Source organism: Dasypus novemcinctus, chromosome 6 (genome assembly GCF_030445035.2).
Source record: "Dasypus novemcinctus isolate mDasNov1 chromosome 6, mDasNov1.1.hap2, whole genome shotgun sequence".
Classification (NCBI taxonomy): domain Eukaryota; kingdom Metazoa; phylum Chordata; class Mammalia; order Cingulata; family Dasypodidae; genus Dasypus; species Dasypus novemcinctus.
The window spans coordinates 76577514-76598599 of record NC_080678.1 but is presented as its reverse complement, the minus strand read 5'-3'; the positions used below and the strand labels follow the sequence as shown (position 1 = coordinate 76598599).

Sequence of the window (21086 nt, the reverse complement as noted above, 5' to 3'; positions counted from 1 at the left end):
TATTTTTAGAGTGAATTAGATATATTGATGTTCACATTTTCCAAACAAATAGGTATTAGGTTGTAAAACAGAGAAACTGGTAGATTGTATGAGGGTTTGTTAGTCATAACATTACGTGTCTAACAGACAATTAGAAACTATTAAATAGAATAATTATAAAATATTAAAAGTTTACAAATACCAAATATAATTTTGAAGAGAGATTATTTTCTTTTGTATTTAATTGTTTTCTTTGGGATTTGCTTTGAATTTTCTAGTAGGGTTTGGCATCTATATGTAGGGCTTTTGTTGTTGTTTTTGTTTGTTTGTTGACCCAGTAAAATTTAGGGTTGTGCAAAGTCATTCTGATAGCTGAAGCCAATTCTGTGAGTTGTTAGCTTTCTAGTGCTTTTCTCTCCTCACTATGAAGATGCATCTGATTGGGTGGATAGAGGAAGGTATAATGGTAGGGGTGCCACAGATGAGAAACATTAAGCACTAATCTGGGCTTATTTCTAAATACATTTACTAAGAAAACTGGAGATGGTTTGTCCCAGTTGCTAGGTTGAGTATAAAAATTGTCATTGGGTACAATACTGTAGGATTTCAGAGTTGAGTGGTACCCTCTGCTGGCTAAATGAGGGATTTCATTTAGAATGAGGGACTTTTAAAATTTTTAATATTTAAATAGGACTAATAGCTATATTAATTATAAAAGGATTGAACAGTGTAAAGTATCGTGGAATAATAAAGGAAATATTAAAAACGTGATGGATGAAGCCAATGTATCACTTAAAGAAATATTTCCTGGCCTGAAGTGAAACTAATATGAAAATAGCTATAATTAGAATTTCCTAAACTTTGATCTTTTCTTTAACCAAAAAAACACAGCTGGTGGCAAAACGCACATATCTTCTGCACTCATCCCCAATAAGAATTCAGATGAATCCAAGATATTTAAATTACTTTCATTAGTTATTCTTAAATTATATTAGAAGAGTCATATATCTGGAGGTGAGATAAGAATTGCTTTTCTCTAGGTATCCTGATTCAATTTATGTTGAAAGTAATTGGCATATTCTTAAGTAATTTAGAAACTTGATAGATTCACGAAGATATTATTTAGAATGCTTGTTTTACATTTTCTTTCTACTCTCTTGCACATTCTCAAAGCCACTTTGGAATTTCCAGCTTTCTGGGCACATAATCCGTGTGAAAATTACGTTAAAAAGTTTATACTGGACTGTATGTGAATATGAGTTTCATTGAAAATTTGAAGAATATAATTTCGAGTCCGATTCTGCTGTTTGAAGTCGCCCTTCACTGGCATGTCGCTTTAAGAGCACCCATCCCCCCTTCCTGCTTGAGCCACTGTGCCCTGTCAGTCATCCTGAAATACACTAGGGTGCTTGTCAGGCTGTTTGCTTACAGATTCATCATAAGCCAAATTGTGAGCCATAATAGTGGCACTGAATTTCTAAACACAAGAAATTGCTTAGACAGTTGGTTTAGTATCTGTGTATGGGCAATACTCTGTCCTGAAGTAGGTGAGTGAAGTATCAAACTTTTTAAAATCAAACTTTGCTGTAAGGTAAATCCTAACAATTATGGTATCTGTTGCTTGGCTAGATAACTTTGGGAGAAATTAAAGAACATTATTCTATAAAATAGGATGAATAGAAACTATTTGGATGTGCATTTATTATTTTTATAACTAATTTTCCTTTTATTAGTACTAAACTCTAGATTGCTTTAAGAAAGCACCAATTTAAAAAGTCTCCTTGGAAAAGTACACAGGCAGTTTGGATTTAGATAAAAATGTGACTCACATATTTTATTTTTTCATAACAATTCAGGCAGACTCAGTTGAGCAGTCTTCAATACTGCTATTTGGAGTGTTTATCAGTGGTTTTTAAAAATAGCAGTAAAACAAATTCTCACGGACCTAGGCCAAGCTATGGTAGTCTCACATCAGTGCATTTAAAAATTCCTATAGTGTAACTGAGCTATTACTATCTGAATAACTGTTTACAAGTCACTGTAAACTCTGTGTTCTTTAGACATAAAAGTTGTGCATCAGGCAAGTTGTCTATTTGTGCAAACAATTTTGTTTCTCTTATAGACCTCTAAACTTAAACTGTGCATGGGTGCTTTTCCTATACTTTTATATGCAGCCCTAAATATTTTCAAACAGAGAATTGTATTTTGATACTTGTATTTACAATATGGTAGAGAGATATTTAAGATAAAGCAAGGAATTAAGGTTTTAAGGCTTTATTGAGGATAAACAGGGAGAGATTGATTTTGCAGATATATGGAATGATCATTTATTCCTTGCTTTACTCTAGAAGGGATTAAAGGTAGCTTACAAGTCTACAAGAAATTCAAGGCAGGATAAATTAAAAGTGGAGTGAAAAAAGAAAGAAAAACAAGCAAGAGGATGTAGAATGGAACAAGGAATAAGGAAAAAAAAAAGATAGCAGTTCGTAACTATGATTTCATGACACTAATATATTATGGAGAGTGAAAATGGCAGAGAAAAACTTGGGTTACAGAAATCTTAAGGGGAATTTCAATGTAGCTAGCTACCACCCTTACCTAAGGTCACAACCAGGATGAAAAGAGTATGTTGGACTGTGAATTTTCAATACACTTTAAATGTTGCTTATGTTTTGGTGGGGAAAAAAGTGGAAAATTGTGCCCTTTTAACCCACACACTGATTTAGGTGGGCATAAGTGGGGCTCTCATTTTCTAGGTGCAGGAAAAAATTAAATTTGGTCTGCAACTTAATTCAGAAGAAAGAAGCATAGCTTTTTTTGGTAAGCTGTCTAAAAAAGGTCGAATATATACATATTAGAAAGAACATAATCAAGCCAATGTTTAAAATACAATGTATTTAGCAATTGTGTATGAATCTATGAACCTAGTCTAGTATTTTTTTCTAAGAGATTCTTGTAAATGAGGTGAGCTACTTTCCTTCCATTCACTCTTTCAGTAGTGATAAACCTGACTTCAATTTCAACTTGTTAGATAGAAATACACAGGATTGACATAATTGGGAAATAACATTGATGGGTTGGAGGAAGGAATTCAGAGACAGGAATGTATAATGTACTTTGATCTTCAAATACTCACAAAACTCCTACTATGTGCTCAGTGTTGTTCATCTTCCTAAACTGAGCTCTTGTAAGTGAACAAGCTTGATACTTGCTGCCTTCACACAATATAATAGAAAAAGAACAAGAGAGTGTAGCAGTTTAAAGTTTGCTAGGGAACATCAGTGATCCCTTGGTCAACACTATGAGTTGGAGATGATCATTTGGCTCCATTTTTATTGTTATTAAAGTAAGATAAAGGAGAAATGATTAGTTTTTAAAAAGCAGTTTTATCCAAAATACTAAAAGCTTTTATAGTTTTGCACTGTAAATGCATATAGGGTTTGAGTTAGAGTTTTGCCAGAAACAATTTTAAATCAAATAGATAATATGTAACTTAGATGAATGGGATAACACTGAGGACGCTATTAGTCAGCCAAAGGGGTGCTGATGCAAGTACCAGAAATCTGTTGGTTTTTATAAAGGCTATTTATTTGAGGTAGAAGCTTACAATTACAATGCGCTAAAGAGTCCAACTCAAGGTACCGTAAGAAGTACTTTCTCACCAAAGGTGGTTGCCAGTGTCTGTGAGGATTCAGCCTTCCTTCTTCCTCTTAGGACTCTGTGGTCCCAGCTTCTTCTGATCTCAGCTGTAGGCTGCATTAGGGCTTGTCTCTCTACAGGTGCTTTTTCAGCTCTGCAAACTAACAGGTGAATGGCTCATCTCTCTTCTTGGGGCCTCTGGATCCTCTTCTGTGTCTATGGAGCCCTCGCTCTCTTTTCTCACGGATCTGCTTCTGTGTTCTTGCTTGAGCATATGTTTATGTAGCCCACCAAGGGGTTGGGGACTCAACCCTGCACACTCTAATGATGTGGTCAAATGAAAGCCCTAATCTTGATTCATTCAAGTAAACATAAAGCTTTTGAATTTAACACAGTCAAGGCGTATCACGCCCAGAGAAACAGACCAGTTTACAGACATAATCAATATCTCTTTTTGGAATTCATAAATAATATCAAAGTGCCACAGATACTCATGTATGCAACTTGAGAGGCAAAATATTAATACGGTAACTAAGGATTAGGCATTCTGTAAACTAAGTGTTGTATCAGAGGAGTCAAGGACTCTTAAGAAAACTAGATTAACTTTTGAAAGCATTAATTCAGAGACCTAGTGAGAGATCCATTCAAAGAGCTTATAGAGCCTGATGGATATATCAAGAGAAATTTGTAGAGAGTAAATGAAATACTACTGGAAATATGTTGTCACTAGGGTAAGAGGTAAACAGAAGAGATTTCTAGGTGGATAGGGGCACCCCCACGTACCTTTTGTACAGTTAGATATATTGAAGAATAATTTTCATAAAATAAATCCCCCCTTTTTAAGTTTACAATTTTATGAGTTCTGACCACTATATATAGTCATAAGCCATTACCATAGTTGAGATACAGAACATTTCTAGCATTCCCCAAAAGTTTCTTAATGCCCTATACAGTCAATCCACTCCCATGTCCTCATCCACCCGAAATGACTGATCTGCTTTCTGTCCCTATAGTTTTGCCTTTCAAGAAGATCATATACATGGAATCTTGCAGCATGTATTTACTTTTTTTTTTTTTAATCCCCTCCCCCCCACCCCAGTTGTCTGTTCTCTGTGTCTATTGGCTGCGTGTTCTTTGTCCACTTCTGTTGTTGTCAGCGGCACGGGAATCTGTGTTTCTTTTTATTGCGTCATCTTGCTGCATCAGCCCTCCGTGTGTGCGGCGCCATTCTTGGGCAGGCTGCACTTTCTTTTGCCCTGGGCAGCTCTCCTTACGGGGCACACTCCTTGCGCGTGGGGCTCCCCTACATGGGGGACACCCCTGCGTGGCAGGGCACTCCTTGCGCACATCAGCACTGCACATGGGCCAGCTCCACACAGGTCAGGGAGGCCTGGGGTTTGAAATGTGGATCTCCCGTGTGGTAGATGGACATCCTAACCACTGGGCCAAGACCGCTTCCCTATACTTACTTTTGTGTAATTTTTCACTTAGCATAATGCTTTTGAGATTCATTCATGCTATTGCCTGATTCAGTAGTTTATTCTTTTTAATTGCATAATATGATACTGTATGGTTGTATCAAAATTAGTTTATACAGTCACCAGTTGATGGAAATTTGAGTTGTTTCCAGTTTCTGACTTTTATGAATAAGGCCACTATGAACATTTGCATACAGGTCTCTATGTGACATATGTTTTCATTCCTCTTAAGTAAATATCTAAGGAATGAAACTGCTGGGTGGATACATGTTTAACTTTATAAGAAACTACCAAGCTGTTTTCTGAAGTGGTTATACCAGTTTGCATTTTTCTAGCAAAGTATGAGATCTTCCATTGCTCTAAATCCTTGCTAGCTCTTGGTATTGGCAGTCTTTTTAATTTTAGCCATTCCCATAGGTATGTAGTAGTATATATTGTAATCTTAATTTGCAGTATCTTTTTATATGCTTATTTGCCATTCATATATCTCTTTGTTAAGTATCTTTTCAAATCTTTTGCCCATTAAAATATTGAGTTTTTTTCTTTTTCTTGAGTTTTTTGGGCTCTTTATATTTTCTGGATACAAGTCCTTTATCAGATATGTGTTTTAAAAATATTTTGACTTGGCCTCTGGTTTGTCTTTTCATTTTCTTGATAGTGTCTTTTAAAAAGCAAAAGTTAAAAATTTTGAGGAAGTCCAATTTATCAATTTTTTTTCTTTTATAGATCATGCTTTTGGTGTCATATCTAAGAAATCTTTGCCTAACCCAAGGTTACAAAGATTTTCTCCTATGTGTTATTCCAGAAGTTTCATTGCTTTATCTTTAACTCTATGATACAGTTTGAATTAAGTTTTGTATGTGGTATGAGGTAAGGATCGAGGTTCCTGTTTTACATGTGGATGTCCAATTATTCCAGCTCCATTTGTTTAAAATACTTGAATTACTTTGGCACCTTTGTTGAAAATCAATTGCCCATGTTAATATGTCTAATAGACGAGGTAAATATAATCATAATGCCTTTATCACACTTAATAACATTAACAGTAATTCCTTAAAATTATTCACTAGCCTATCTGTGTCCAATATTCACTGATTGTTTTAAAAATGTCTTTTTAATTGTTGGTTTTTGAAATCAGGATCCAAGGTCCACACATTTTACATGTTTGTTATGTCTTTTAAGTATCTTTTAACCTATAATAGTTTCCTTCATTTTCCATGTCATTTATTAGTTGAAAGCAGTCACTTGTCTTATGTTATTATTTCCTAGATTTGGATGATTGTAGCCTTGTGATGTCATTTAACATGGTCTTCCTTCTTTTATTTAGACAAAGTTTGATTAGATTTAAGTTCCATTCTTTTGGTTAGAATACCAAAATTCCAATATTGTGTAACATTAGGAGACATATAGTCTGGGCTGTCTCACTTTTGGTGTTATTAGGATTTTTTGGTAGGTTCAGGTGTTGTAAGCCTGATCCTGAAAGTTCCTCGATAGCGACTCACCTAATGGTTTTAACCTTCACTGATGATCATTGTCTAGATCTACTATTTTATCAGAATTCTATAGTTCTTTATTAGTTTTTATTGGCTGGAATTATTCTATAAGAATAATTCTCCCCTGCCCCTTTTACTATTTTTGTTAGCCTGAAGTATGGCTCATATCAGAAAGTCAGGAAAATACTTATTTACCACTATTTATCAGTTTTCAGAAAAGAAGTTTGGTGTCTTTGCAGTTTTGAATGGTAGCCAATGAGTTTTCGTTTTTTTTGAATAGCATTGTGAACTAACAGATTTTTACATTTTGGATGTGTTTCAACCCATTGCAATATTATTTTTATTGCTCAGATTTTCTCATTTTGAGCAGTGGGAACCCACTCAAATTGACTCCTGAGTACTTTTTGTAGTACCCAAGTATTTCTTGCTTTCTAGCACACCAATATTTTTAGGCTTATTTTCTGCCCAGACCTGCAACTAGTCATTTTTCCAAAGAGTCCTGGTTTTACTGGGAAATGATAGTTAGAGGCCACAATCTAGGCACTAGGGTTGCCATTTCTGTCCATTTGTTTTTGTGAACAGAGTTAGAAAATAGGTATTTTTTTGTATGATGTGATGATGCTGATATTTCTAATTCAAACACAAAATTTACAGGGTTTTTATTTAATCTCTTTGATTTTATATTTGTATTTTTCTTATACCAAACATCTTGTTTCCTAATTGCATTAATGTAATTATTCATTTGCTTTAGTCTAATATGTGTGTATGTGTGTATATGTGTGTATGTGTTTGTATATAGTAATAAGAATACTTTCTGAATAGAATTTAAGATTTCTTTGAAGTTCTTTTGTCTGAGAATAGATTCATTTAGGGAATAGAGTAAAAATGCTGCTTTTGAAGTCACTTGAAATTATTCATTTCATGAGGTTATGAAGCTAACTTGAAATATAGTTAGAATTTATTTGCTTTGGTTTGCATTTGATTTTTAGGAATTGATTTATGATGGAATTTTAAAAAATTACGTAAAACATTTACATGGTTCTAAAGTCAAAACTTTAAAACATGGTATATTCATAAAAGCCTAATATTCATCTCCTCCACTCTATTCTTTCTCCCTTTATAAGAATAATAATTACTTTTTTTTTTGGTTTATCCTTCCTTTTTTTTGTTTTAAATACAAGCAAGAATGCAAACATATTTGTAATATCCCCTTTCTGTCATCAAGGTAGCACACTGTAGCCACTGTTTTGTACTTTTTTTTTTCACTTAACAATGGAGTTTGGAAATCATGTCATAGAAACATATAGAGAGAGCTTCCTCATTCCTTTCTATAGCCATATATAGTTCCCCTTTGTTTCGATATAGGTATAGTTTCTTCTCCCTTGCCACTCCTCTCCCTTCCCCTCCCTTCCCATGACCCTCCCGTCCCTTCTCTTCTCTCTTCTCCTTCATTTCCTTCCCTTTCCTTTCCAATCTTCCCTTCTCCTTCTCTTCTCTCTTCCTTCCCTCCCTCCTCCTTCCCTATTTCTTTTCCTCCCTTCCTCCCTTCTAGCTACATTGGTGCCATGAATTGCCTTGGGCATACATCACTTTTTCTTTTGCTAGTTTATATTTGGGGTATTTTCCTAAAAGTGGGATTGATGGATCAAAGGGTAAATACATCTATATTTTTGCTAGATATTGCATTGCCCTCCAGGGATAATGTTTTGCATATCTACAAGCAATGTATGAGGGTGTCTGACTCTTCACAGCTTTGCTAACAAGGTTTGTTATAAAAATTCTGAATATTTGCCAGTCTGAAAGATGAGAAACGATATCTCAATGTCGTTTTAATTTGTATTTCTTTTATGAATGAGGTTGGGTGCTTTTAACCATGTTTAATGTTTATTTATATATTTTCAATGAATAAGGAATTATTTTAAATTGCATTCAATTTTAAATCTATTGATTTCTCATTATGAAAGATGAGTAAAGATGAGTGTGTGGTATTTTCCATCTCTTGCTCTGCGATTCTGTAAGTCTGTCCACCATGTCTCCAAATGTACTCTCATCCTTGTGTATTGGATGTTTCTAATGTGGCTTTTATTTTTTTGTAATATCTTTCTTTTTTCTTCCATTTATTTCCCAAGCTCTGCCATCTTGCTTTTTATTCTTTTATGCTGTCTTATTATTATCTATTTTTAAATCTTGTAACTCTTCTTTGAGTTTTTTAAAAACAGAACATATTGTATGTGTGTGTATATATGTGTATGTGCACAGACAGTTGAATCCGCATATAACTATGTTACTGAACTCTTCCTCTGTTTCCTTCATTAATTCTTGTTCATCATCTAAATTTTGCCCAGGTTCCTCTCCTATTTATTTATTTATTGCTGATTTTACATTTTTCTCATGAGTTGGCTCAGTGGGCAATGGATTTGGGGGTCTGAAGCTGAGGAGAGAGGTCTGGATTGCAGATGAAGTGTTGTTAATCAGAGGTTATAAATAGAAGTGAAACTCAAATAATTAATAAAATTGCTCTGAGAGTGCAATGTAATGTGAAGGGGACAGGATGCCGGGGATCAAAAGGGGTAAGTTCTCATACAGATCTTCGTATGTCACCAACCATTTACTGAAGAACAGTGTAGGAAGGATCAGGGCTTGGTGGTGAGTCGGGGTAGTCAGCAATTTTTCATCCGTTTTTGGTAATGAATACTTTCTCACCAAAGTTATTACTTCCTTTACCTCTAGGAAATTTCCCCCCCATTTTTTGGTGCTGCAAAAGTCAATATTCTTCATGGTAAAGACTTTTAATTCACAAACTCAGCATTGTGAACTGCTGATTCAGCATTCCTTCTTTCCTTCACTGCACTTGACTTACAGCTGTTTCACTGGCTAGAAGGCTTGGTCAGAGACAGTTAGAAATGGCCTATCATTGCACTTCCTACCTTACTGTCGCTCTTGTGATTCTGTCGTCTCAAACTGGGTCTTTACAGGGACATTCCCCTTTGATTTTTAGATCTTAACACTCTAATCAAAGGATACTTTGACATGAATTTCAGTATTGTGGCACTTACGTTTAGAGAAAATTATTTCCCACTGAGGTATGTTTTGGCTCGCAGCCTCTTTTATACCCGCCCCATTTGGCCAAGATTTCATTGTATTTTTGTGTGTGAGTAATTTGGGATTATGACAAATTTCCTGGAAGCTGGTAGTTTTAATTTTGATTTTTTGTTTTCCATGAGAAGGGGGATGACATAAACATGCATTTATTCTGTCATATCTTATAAGAAATTCTAGAACTAGAATATTAGAATGATGATGATGATTCTCTTAGTGGTTTATATAGGGCAAAGAAATAAGGAGGGATCATTTACCTCTGTTTTGAGCATGCGTATATATGTGTTAAGATGTAAAGAGCATTGCTAGAGTTGAGGTTGGAAAGATGAGCAGGTGTTTGCCAGGTGGCCACTGGGGAAGAGTATTCCAGGCAGAGAGAATGGAGTGAGTAAAAGTTTAGGAGCTTGAGGCTTATTCAGAGAACTTCAAATTCTTCAGCTTGGGTAGAGTACAGGGAGGAGGTTGGGCAAAGGGAGAGATAAAGCTGGAGAGAGAGGAGAGATCCAATTGCCTCTCTTCTTTAATGGAGTTGGCATTGAAGAGTCACTGAGGAGTTTAACCAGGGTGTCAGGTGTAAGACTCTTATTTTATATTAGAGACATCATGTTGGGAATAGTTTGGAGGATGAATTTGAAGGCTGTGCAACTGGAAGAAGAGAGACCAGTCAGGGTATCATTGCAAAGTCTAAGTCTCAGGCAGGCTTGAACGAAGGAAACAGCAGTAAGAATGGAGAGGAAATGGCAAAAAAGACAGGCTTAAGGAGATAAAAATGATGTGACTTGTTCACTGATTTGATGTGGAGAGGAGCAGAGGGAAAGAGAAGATTCTAGGAGGAAGTCCCAGTATCCTGTAGCTGGGCTGAGTACCCAGCTATATGGTAATGTCATTAATCTAGACCTGCACTTGGGAAGAAGGCAGTGGGTTTTGAGGAAAGGATTATGAGTTCAGTTTTGCACATATTAGCTTGAGGTGCCCACGAGTGGGCAATGGATTTGGGGGTCTGAAGCTGAGGAGAGAGGACTGGACTGCAGATGAAGCATTGTGAATTAGAGGCTATAAATAGAAATGAAACTCAAATAGTTAATAAGATTTCTCTGAGAGATCAATGTAATGTGAACAGAGGATAGGATGCTGGGCATCTAACATGGGTAGGGTAAGATCCTTCCTTAACAAGGAGGTAGTTGAAAAAGAGGGACCAGCAAAAGATGCTGGGAATGAATGGTCAAAAGGCAGGAATAAGCAGAGTGGTATTTTTAAGTCAAGGGAGAAAAGCCTCAATTAAGCTTTTATTTTCCATAGAGAGGATACTTAGCACATGGGATGAGAAGCAATTCAGTAGGGTTATTAGGTATAGAGCCAGCATTGCTGGAGAAAAATTTTGAAAAGTAGTGATAAATCTAGTGACCTTGAATGGTTAGATTGAAAGATTCTGACATAGACTTTAAAAAGCTCAACTCAAGGAACATGAAGATTTGAAGAAGCTGATGTTCCCAGAACAGTTTCCCATTATTGATTTTCCCGAGTGTATTTACTAACTTAGGGAAAAATGAATATAGTGAATATAGTATTTTCCAGAAGTTTTGTCTCCTATTCTTTATTCCAATTAACAGAGTCTTATTTATTTCTAACTAGTCAGAGAACAAAGAAGAAATGGGAATATTTTGGCTTTAAAATTGGGGTTGACAAGAATTCCACTTCTTTCACCATTCTGTTTTTATTCTCTAACTTTCAAAAATACTGGACCTTAGGAGAATTCACCTATGTTTGAACTGTCTTATAATAGTACTGAGTGGAACAGACTCATAGGCCCGCTGGACTTGCAGCAACAATAGGCACTGTCACTTTCAAAGTGTGTATGAAGGACTTATTCCCTCTGCCTGGTTACTTAAACTTGATGCCTTAAACCTGAAGGTTATTCTTGTTCTGAGTGATTCAGTGAAAATGTCTCTGAATTCTCACATATTAGATTATCTTTTTCTTAGATTTCAATTTGACTAATTTCATTCTCTGGCTTTTAAAATAATATGTAGATAACTCTGTGCTGGGCTTATATGAGATGGAATCTCATAGGGTCTCAGTTCTGGTATAATTTTTATATAGTGTAAAATATCCTTAAGTGGAAAGACATTACTACACAGAATCAATATGGAACATTATTTTTTTTTTGTGGAATATTGGGTAAATTTTTACTGTAGCATTGGCATTTTATAAAATAGTATGAAAGCTGTGTTATCAGTAGATGGTTAGAGTAATAAAGTCATCCTGTGAAATTCTTTTATATAATATTACTTTTCAGCTAAATAGAAATTGAATTATATCTCTTCTTTTTTTTTTGGAGGAGATTAGACTGCCATTAATAATAAGAGGGACATCAAATAAGACCTAAATATAATTGGAATCCACTGTTTTATTTCATATTGGCTCAAAGGCAATCTTTGGAGGGTTTTTACAAAACCATTTTTCCAGTCCTCATCTAGGTTGTATGTGTAGGAAAGCAAGTTTTATTTTGTTTACTATGACTAGTAAGCAAATGTTTTAATTTAATTTAATTTTGTTTTGTTTGGGTCTTCTCCTAAAGAATCTATAAAACTCAGTATTTGAGTAGGGGGAGGCTCAATTTGGCCACTCTTTAAAAATTGTCAGTAAGATGACTATCCAAAGGTTTGATGAAGAGAACTTTAAATACTTCCAAGATTTTTTTTCTTCCCCTCACCCTCTCCTGCAGTGCTGTTTTTGCTGTGTCCATTCGATGGGTGATCTTCTGTATCTATTTCTCTTTTTGTCTTCTCTTCTCATCTTCCAAGAAGTTTTTTTTTTCTTTTTAGTTTGATTTACACATGCTACGTTTGTTTTTGTTTATTTGTATTCTAAAATGTAACAATGTTTTGCTCTGTTGAAGTCTGGAGTTTTTGGAATCTAAGGACATAAAGTGCTGACTCTTGGGTGATCCTGATATGTAGTGCATTTAACCATTGTAGCCCTTACCCTGCAGCCTACCTTCCATGTACCACTCAGGAATTGATTTCAAAGGGCTCAAGATCTTTTATGAGGCTATTGTGCATTATGAATGTGTTTGTCATTTTTTTAAAGGAGTATTTTAGGCATGCTGCAATTCTAATCAGTGCACATGTAGAAGATAAGCCTTGGAGTTTGAAGTCAAGAGATCCAATAAAATGAGGCACCAGAGGGAAGGTTGTTTTAAACTCTTTCATTATGGGAAAAAAGAGTGAAGGGGCTCTTGAATAATAATTATGAGCTCTACAGTTGAAGGAGATATGTTTAACTTAAATGTTGTCAAGTAGATTCTGCTCTCCTGCTGAAAAGGGGATAATAATATCGACTCACATCTGTTGAACTCTTGCTGTGTGCCAGAGATATGGTCTAAATTATTGCTGTTATGTGGATTTTCTTTTTAACCATCAAGATGTCTTTGAGAAGGGTTTTTTGTTATTCCCACTACAGAGGAGGAACGTGTTCAGGAAGGTTTAGGAACTTGTCTAAGGTCACAGCAGGCAGGGAGGAGAGCCTGGCCTCTTGTCCCGGCAGACTGACTTCAAAGCTAATGTTCTTACTCCCTGGGATCCAAAAGTGGTGAGATTAAGGAGAAATCAGGAATCAGACAGTGGGTGTGCAGGGTATCTCACATGGGTTGCTGCCTATTGCCTGGACAAGGAGCTGAGTGGAACTGAAATCCAGCCCTCCTTCTGCTGGGCAAACGGCCTTCCTGCTAACATCTGCCACTCTCTGTTGGTCCATTGCAGAGTGGCCCCTCTCTGCAATTTGTCAGAGAAGGCATGTCCACTGAAAGGCAAATATTAATTCCATAAATTTACTCTGAGTACCACCGCCTATATTTCCACTCACTCCTAATAATCCTTTGACTCAGACCTGCCTCTTCCTGGTCTAATTGCTCTCGTGGTGTTTCCTTCTGCCCCCCAGATTTAAATACCACCTTTATGCTGACAATGCCCGTATTTATACATGCACCCCAGAACACTCTCTCTTGAACTCTGCTCTTGCATATCTAACTGCCTACTCAACTCTTAACTTGGATGTCTAATTACGTATCTCAAACTCATGCCCCAAACTGGACTCGATCTTTTTTGCAGCCGCTCCACGCAGCTATAGGCAACACCATCTGTGTTAGTCAGTCAAAGGGGTGCTGATGCAAAGTATGAGAAATCTGTTGGCTTTTATAAAGGGTATTTATTTGGGGTAAAAGGTTACAGTTACAAGGCCCTAGAGAGTCCAACTCAAAGTACCATAAGAGGTATTTTCTCACCAAAGTCAGCTACTATTGATTCTGGCATTGTTACCATATGATGAAGCAAGATGGTTGCTGATCTCTGCGAGGGTTCAGCTTCCTCTTCCTCTTAATGCTCTATGGGCCCCCACTTCTTCTGATCTCTGCTGTAGGATGGAGGGCTAATTTCTTTCCAGGCCTTCTCTGCTGCTCAGGGCTCTGGTCTCTTCAGCTGCAAATTATGGTGAATGGCTCGGCTCTTCCCAGGGCTTCTCCTTTCTGTTACATGGTAGGACCAAAATGATCAAGTTCTCTCCTCATCTGTGTCCTCTTCTGTGCTTCTTCTTGACTGAGTGTCTGTTTCTGTCAGCTCACCAAGGAGAACAGGGACTCAACCCTGAGCCACGCCCTACTGATGTGGTTGGATCAAAACCCTAATCTTGATTTAATCAAGTAAGCATAAAACCATTGAATTTAATACAATCAAAGGCTAGCACACCCAGAGAAACAGACCAGTTTAAAAACTTAATCAATATCTTTTTTTTTTTTGAATTCATAAATTATATCGAACTGCTACACCCTCCTTCCTGTTGCTCAAACTGAACACTTTGGAGACATCTTGATTTCTCTCTCTCTCTTTTATCTGCTGCATCCAAATGAAGAATTCTATTTGCTAATTTACTTTTTATTATGTTTATGATCTCTCCCACTCCTCTGCCATGACCATCACAAACCAGACATTTGTTTTAGTTTCCTGGTTGCTAAAACAATGTAATGGGTTGGCTTAAAGAATAGGAATTTATTGGTTCACAGTCTTAAGGTTAGGAGAAGTCCAAAATTAAGGTGTCACCAAGGCGATGCTTTCTCCCAGCAGACTGCAGCATTCTGGGGCTGGCTGCCGGTGAGCCTTGGTCCTTCACTTTCTGTCAGTCTTCATGGTTCCATTGACTTCTGGCTTCTGGCTGCTCCTTCTATGTCTTTCTGAAATTCATTCTGCTTATGAAGGACTGCAGTAATAGGATTAAGACCCATCCTGATGGGAAGTGGACTTGGCCCAGTGGTTAGGGCTTCCGTCCACCACATGGGAGGCCCGCAGTTCAAATCCCGGGCCTCCTTGACCCGTGTGGAGCTGGCCCATGCGCAGTGCTGATGCGCGCAAGGAGTGCCCTGCCATGCAGGAGTGTCCCGCATGAAGGGGAACCCCATGTGCAAGGAGTGCGCCCCGTAAGGAGAGCTGCCCAGCACAAAAGAAAGTGCAGCCTACCCAAGAATGGTGCCACACACACATGGAGAGCTGATACAACAAGATGATGCAACAAAAAGAAACATAGATTTCCCGTGCCGATGATAAGGATGGAAGCGGACACAGAAGAACACACAGTGAATGGACACAGAGCAGACAACTGGGGGAGAGGGGGAGGAAGGGGAGAGAAATAAATAAAAATAAAAATCTTGAAAAAAAAAAAAAGACCCATCCTGATTCAGATGGGCAATACCTTGACTGAAGAACCTCATCAAAGGTCCTATTTACAATGAGGACACACCCACTGGAACAGATTTTTTTTTTTAAGATTTATTTATTTATTTTATTTCTCCCCCGCCCCGTCCCAGTTGTCTGTTCTCTATGTCTATTTGCTGCATGTTCTTCTTTGTCTGCTTCTGTTATTGTCAGCGGCTTGGGAATCTGTATTTCTTTTTGTTGTGTCATCTTGCTGTGTCGGCTCTCCCTGTGTGCAGTTCCATTCCTGGGCAGGCTGCACTTTCTTTCACACTGGGCGGCTCTCCTTAAGGGGCGCATTCCTTGCGCATGGGGGTCCCCTACGCAGGGGATACCCCTGCGTGGCACGGCATTCCTTGCGCGCATCCGCACTGCGGTTGGGACAGCTCCACACCGGTCAAGGAGGCCGGGGGTTTGAATTGCAGACCTCCCATGTGGTAGATGGATGCCCTAAACACTGGGCCAAGTCTGCTTCCGCCCACAGGAACAGATTAAGTTCAGGAACATGTTTTTCTGGAGTACATAGTTTCAAGCTAACACAACACTCAATAAATATAAATTGAATGGATGAATAAATGAATGATACCCTATAGTCTAGGGGTGCCTGTGATCTCATACCGTTTTCTCTTACAGCTGACCAAAAGGCTAAGGAGGAAAAACTTAGAGTATCCATCTTTGAATAAACACACAGAAGGTGCTTGTAAAGAAGAGCATCTGAAAAGAATGAAACCTCACTATTCTTCCATAACATATGATATAAGGCAATTTCTTAAGCTTATTGACTCTGACAAACTTCAGATTTTTTGTTTACCAGTGAGTAGAAGATGTGTGTCTTTCTTTCTGGACAGGCCACAACAAGCCAGCAAATGACTGTATTAGGACAGCGTTTCTTAACAAGGGGTCCGTGAGCTTGAATTGGAATAAAAAAACCCATTATTCTTGTGGGGATGTGTTGGTGTGGGTGTGATATATATATTAAATGATATATAACACAGGGTGGACTTAGTAAGGAATCTGTGGTTTTCACCTGAATGGCAAACGGGTCCATGGAACAAAAAAGGTAAAGAACCCCTGCATTCAAAGCATGAAGGTGAGGGTGAGTGGGGATGAAGGAGGGCTTGGAAAACACCTGTGTATTACAGGGTAGTGGAAGTTTTATATTATACTTACCCTCTTCCCATTTTATTTCACTGTAGCCAAGACTAACTGTAATATCAGCTGTGAGGATTCTGTGCATTAAATCCTCTATGCCCTTTTTCCTTTTCTTTACTTAAACCTGTTTTTGCAGATTTTACTTGTCAAGAAGCATTTGGTTCCAGTCCTTTATGCTATTCCTGACTGCATTATGGTACTACTTCTGAGGGTGGTGGTTGGGGAGACAACGACTTACAGGTTTAGTTATCCACTCAAGATACATTAGTAAGGAGAATGAAATGTTTTCTTTCATAAGATTATTTCAGAACTTTGCAACCTTCCACTCTGCTGACCTTTCCTTCTGATATTTTGAAAGTGTTGTGTATCAGGCAGATTAATATTAGCAGTGGTAGTAAGGATTGTTACCTACTGAAAATATTTCCCCTCTATATTCCACTACATAATGTTTATTCAGAATGGAGCTCATGGATATTTTTTGGTCAGGAGATTTGTTGACATGATCAGAGCACTTTAAACTTGAAGAAAAGAAATCTATTCCTGCACACAGTCATCAAGTACTTGCATGAATACTTGCTGTGTGTGTGTGTGTGTACGGCAATAAATAGGACATAGAAAGACCTGATACATAGTAATTCTTAGGAGAAAAAAACATGGGAGAAGGTCAGTAATAAATATATAGGCAATTAGAAAAACACAAATACAACTCAGAGAGATCAATAAATTGTGAATTAAGTGTTGTTTGTTTTTAAAAATCATTTATTTTTTTAATTTCCTCATAATGTTAAATGTTCAAAAATAATTTTAATAAAAAGGGCAAGGAAATATACATGTAGTGAATACACACTCTTGCGTAGAAACCCATAAGCCTGAGGAAAGAACTATAATGGAGGACGTTCAGATGGGGTGGCTGGAGGGAGGGGTGGGAGCGACACTGGAGTTTCATGTTGTTGAAGCTCGTATTACCTAATAGCATTTTTAACTAATTAAAAAAATGGAAACTCTAGATGATGAAAATAAAGGAGATTGTCTTGCTTCTTTAAATTAGTTGAAGAAACTATATCCTGAGAGGTGTATCCCTGAATTCTAAACTTATCTGCCGATGTGATCACAGAACCTCTTTCAGGAGTCACGGAGAAATGACAGACCTGCCAGAAAGCAGAAGGACATATATCTTTATTTCCAGAAGAGGTAAAAATGTTGGCTCTAAAATTATACAGATCATCTAGTTGCCAAACTGTGGGAAAACTACAGAATTAAGATGCAAATAAATGGCAGTAATTACTAGGAATTAGTATGCATTGTCCAAGAACAAGTCATGTCAAACTAGCTTTAAAAAATTTTTTTTATTGTGCTCTTAAATAAGAAGGTTTAGTAAAGCATTTGACAAATCCTCCCATGAGAATTTTATTGAAAAAATGAAAGAGTGAATTATTTCATATATAAGTGATTCATAACTGTTTGAAAAAACCATACCAAAGTGTTTGTATTATATATCTGCAAAGAGATTTCTAATGGTATCAAAATCAGGTTTCCTGCCTGGCCCTGACCTATTCAATAATGTGATTGAGAACTGTATGAGCCAAAAGGGGTGCTGATGCAAAGTACCAGAAATCTGTTGGCTTTTATAAAGGGCATTTATTTAGGGTAAAAGCTTACAGTTACAAGGCCCTAAAGAGTCCAACTCAAGGTTCCTTTCTCACCGAAGTCTGTTGCCACGTGTTGAAGCAAGATGGTTGTCCATCTCTGCCAGCATTCTGTCTTCCTCCCTCTCAGCTACAGGCTAGGATAGGGCTGTCTCTCTTCCTGGAGCTTTAGCTGTGTGAGCCTTCTCCTTTCTGTCACATGGCAGGACCAAAACGACCAAAGTCTCTCCTCTTCTGTGTGTTCTTCCTTGTATCTTCTTTTTCTGTATGTTTTTTGAGCGAGTGTCCATTTATATAGCCCACCAAGGCAGTGGGGACATAAACTAAGTTACACCCTACTGATGTGGTCAAATCAAAGCCCTAATCTTAACATAATTTAATCAAAGACATCTCAGCTGAATCTAATACAATCAAAGTGGATCATACCCAGAGGAAGAGGCCAATTTACAAACATAATCTGTTCTCTTTTGGAATTCATAAATAATCTCAAACTGCTACAGGAGCTATAGAATTTATACGAACAAATTAATTGTTGAACAGTAAACTGGGAGGGGTGTTAATATGTTGGGTTCTCTAAAATCAGTTTTGAGAAGCAGGAATAAAAGTCCAGATTTTACAGGATAAAATGCTGAGGATAAAATAAAATTACATATTTAGGCAAATAAAAATTAATTGTCCAAATATATGATGGGGAAACTTGGTTCAGCAATAATCCTTGAAATTGAAAAATGGGTACAAAGTTACTTTATCTTAAGTAAGTATGATTATTATGTCATGGACCTTAATAATTCTAAAGGAGAATCAGCTGGCATTTTATAAACTAGTTGTATCATAAAAGCTTTTTTTTTTCCCTAATGAAATATTTGGTATTAGGAACTTTTCTATAGAAACCATATTATAAATGATTAGGTTTCCAAGTCATCCCACAAGGACATGGCAACTTATGTAGAAGAATTACAGGTTTCCTATGGGATCCTGCGCTCAGGGTGTTGGAGGCAGGGGTGGGGGGCTGGTCATATGATACAGTAGGGAGAAGGAATAGGTGGGAGAAAGTCTAATGTCCTTGGGAGAATGGCCAGTCCCCAGCAAATTTTGGAAATAAGTGAAGTTTTATTCACTGGCCTTTCTGTATAGATCTCTCTGATCCTCTAATATCCCTCTCCTATGTTGCCAGAGCCTGACTGAAATACCATGTGGTGTGAGCTGTAATGGAGGAGTCAGGTGGAAAGCAATGAGCTAATTCACACTGATGCTTGAGAATGTGTGGCACCCTATATCCTCTCAGTGCTAACTGCATTTAAAAAATGGAATGCTTACTAAATGAAATGAGTCTAAGGTGACATTGGATTGGGAAAAGTGGACATGGTGGCTGATGGGTATGGGGAAAGGCAGGAAGAGATGAGAGGTGGAGGCGTCTTTGGGACATGGAGCTGCCCTGGATGGTGCTTCAGGGGCAATCACCAGACATTGTAAATCCTTACAGGGCCCACTGGATGGAATGGGGGAGAGTATGGGCCATGATGTGGACCATTGACCATGAGGTGCAGAGGTGCCCAAAGATGTACTTACCAAATGCAATGGATGTGTCATGATGATGGGAATGAGTGTTCCTGGGTGGGGAGAGGTGGGGTGGGGGTGGTGGGGTTGAATGGGACCTCATATATATGTATTTTTAATGTAATATTATTACAAAGTCAATAAAAAAAATGAATCTAAAGTTGATATTAGTTCATTTTCAAGCAGGGGATAAAATGGAGTAAAGAAAATTCAGGCATTGTGGACAAAAATAGTTTGTGGTGAAGGGAAGGATCCATAGAAGTGGGTTTGTCCTGCCTAGAGATATATCCCTGGAATCCTCTATATCTATATTGAATGGATTTATTTTCTTTCCTTTGCTTCTAAAACCTGGGATTTTCATGTAGGTATGGCCATTTCCAAACCCTGTGCTTTCCTCGCTTTATAAAATGGTTTCTGTTGGGTAGAAGTTAAAGGGTAGCAGATTTCAATTCAATGTAAGGAATCTAATGGTAAGTGAGCTTATCATTTCTAGTAAAGCACATCCAGGATATTGTTAAAATGAAGCATGTTGTAGGAAGTATTTGTGGATTGTTAGGGTGATATCTCCTATCTCTCAAGATTTTATGGATTATAAAATGCAAATGTCTTGAAAGATAACACCCACGACCTGGTCAGAATTTTGTTTCAGATTCATAATTGTGTTATTGCTACAAGAGGTTGGTAACAGTTTATCAGGCTTTGCAAAATTCTATGTGTTTTCTGCCTATTATTGCCCTGATCACCAATCAATCAGGATACTGAATAGGACAAATACAAAAAGATCAGGAGGATTTTTATAAGAAACAGCATTTATTAAAAAGAATAATTATATGTAGCAAAATTCTTCAAGGACTTGTTGGTTTGGAATTTTATAATTTAATGTATACTAAAAGGCATGAACATAGACATAGGAGGTACTTTGGCTAAATTAGATTGGTCTATTATTTCTTAGCTGAAAACACTGTTCCTGTGATGTGGATAATTTTTTTTTTCTTTCTCCCTCTCATTTATTTTCTTTGTCTCCAATTTTTGGGACTCATTGTAGCTTTGGAAACCTATTGTGAATTTTGCAATTGAAAGGACATATTTCTGAAGGCTGTGAAGTTTCACTTAGATCTTATTTTAGTTCATGACTGTATCCTCCACTTCTTGTCTCTGAGATAAAAGAACAAAGCAATATCAGCAATCTTGACTTGATTTATTTGTAGGAGAGTACCTGTCATGAGAGGGGTAACAAGTAAATCCCTTTGTGTGTACTCATTTAGTAGAACTCTGAAGATTATAGACACTATAGGACATAGT

At 37.2% G+C, this 21086-nt stretch overlaps 1 protein-coding gene across 4 annotated transcripts in view; it reads left to right on the top strand.

Moving 5' to 3' along the window:
* Nucleotides 1–21086, top strand: part of CTNNA3 (catenin alpha 3) — a 1802485-nt gene that overhangs the window by 31542 nt on the left and 1749857 nt on the right. Inside the window, exon 1 of one of the 4 annotated variants that reach the window (XM_071215825.1) lies at nt 1399–1526. The exons of 1 other annotated variant lie outside the window; for it this stretch is intronic. The gene's annotated coding sequence lies outside the window, so the exon portion shown is untranslated. Of the gene's footprint in view, nt 1–1398; nt 1527–21086 lie in introns of those variants that run through there. 2 more of the 4 variants (XM_058298912.2, XM_058298913.2) reach the window with 2 other exon arrangements.